This window comes from Nicotiana tabacum, unplaced genomic scaffold, assembly GCF_000715075.1.
Source record: "Nicotiana tabacum cultivar K326 unplaced genomic scaffold, ASM71507v2 Un00489, whole genome shotgun sequence".
Taxonomy (NCBI): Eukaryota; Viridiplantae; Streptophyta; class Magnoliopsida; order Solanales; family Solanaceae; genus Nicotiana; species Nicotiana tabacum.
This window is the reverse complement of record NW_027438726.1, coordinates 14,088-15,613: the sequence shown is the minus strand read 5'-3', so window position 1 is coordinate 15,613 and position 1,526 is coordinate 14,088. Positions and strand designations below refer to the sequence as shown.

The window sequence follows — 1,526 nt, the reverse complement described above, 5'->3', positions numbered from 1 at the left end:
AACCCAATCACATAAGTTTTACATCAACACTTCAAGAGTTAGTTCAAATGTTGATAACAAAAGATTCCTAGAACATGGAAAATAATTCAAAGTTCTTAAGTAAGGTCTAGATCTTCACAATCTCCATCTTCCCTTTCTTCAATTGCTCCACCTACAAAAGAGGATAAATAAAGTCATTATCCTTCAAGAGTTGGTTTGTCATTATAAGAATGGGTATGGTCCATAAACAATGCATAAAACACAAAGTTTTCAAATGTACTAGAATGTCGATCTCTAAGTCTTCAGTTCTTTTCGCTAGGATGAAACAATCTTATATCCAGTAAAAATCTTAAAGCACAAAGTTTTTCAAAAACAAGTCAGAGATGACAACAAGTAATTGGTTGTCTTTAAATCCGTGTAAGAATCAAAAGACTTTGTACTCCCAAAGCCTCCAGAATCAGTAGCTAACCAAGTAAAAGATGAAGCACAACAATGTTATACCCAATGGGCACTTCAAGAAGCATTGGCAAAACTATGTAAGGACTTGGTTCAACCAGCCAGCTAGAAAAACAAGGAGACGTGCTGCTAGACAGCAGAAGGCTGTGAAGATTTTCCCTAGGCCAACTGCGGGATCACTTCGACCTATTCTTCATGGACAAACACTGAAATACAACATGAAAGTCCGGGCTGGGAGGGAATTTTCTCTTGAAGAACTGAAAGTAGCTGGTATTCCCAAGAAACTAGCACCAACCATTGGCATTGCTGTTGATCATCGCCGCAGGAACAACTAAGCTTGTCATCTTCCCAAGGCGTGCTAAGAAAGTCAAGGTTGGTGATTCTAGTGCATAGGAACTTGCTACTGCCACCCAGGTCCAGGGTTCATACATGCCTATTACTAGGGAGCAACCAACTGTTGACCTTGTCAAGGTCACAGATGAGATGAAATCATTCAATGCCTATGGCAAGCTGCGTATCGAGCATACAAATGCGCGACACATCGGAGCCAAGTTGAAGAGGGCAGCTGAAGCAGAAAAGGAAAATCATGCAAATCTTTTGATGGTGTTTATGTTATAGCATAAGTCCTATTGCTCTCTTGAAAAAAAAAAGCAAAAGAAACTTTAATAGAATTCCAAACTAGGAATTCACAACTTAAAAAACTAGCCACTGATACCTAATAATATTATCTTCATCTTTCCTAATTCATTAGTTTACCACATTGCCGAAAGCTTATATAATACTTCTCTTATTCACTTCCTTCCAGACACAGTAACAGTGTTTCACCAGATGACTTTCTTCAGCTTAACAAACTGTTCAATTAGTTATTTTCATTTTCCATTTCCATATCAAACATTGAAACTAGTTAAACACAACATAAGCAACAAGAAAAGGCAAATTTTGCATCCTTTTGAAGAATGCCCTTATAAATCTTTCTTGAAACCAATGTAACAAAGGAAAAACGAGAGAAGAGTTAACAGAAGCGCAACTATAGCTAGTTGACAAAAGCCTTCAATCTAGAGAGTCTACTATGAGGATTTAGAAAGAAAAGA

General features: G+C 37.4%; 1 pseudogene; it reads left to right on the top strand.

Annotated features, from left to right (window-relative positions):
- The first annotated feature begins 421 nt into the window (after positions 1-421).
- LOC107819210 (large ribosomal subunit protein eL13z-like) lies at positions 422-1,053 on the top strand (annotated as a pseudogene).
- The last annotated feature ends 473 nt before the right edge of the window (positions 1,054-1,526 follow it).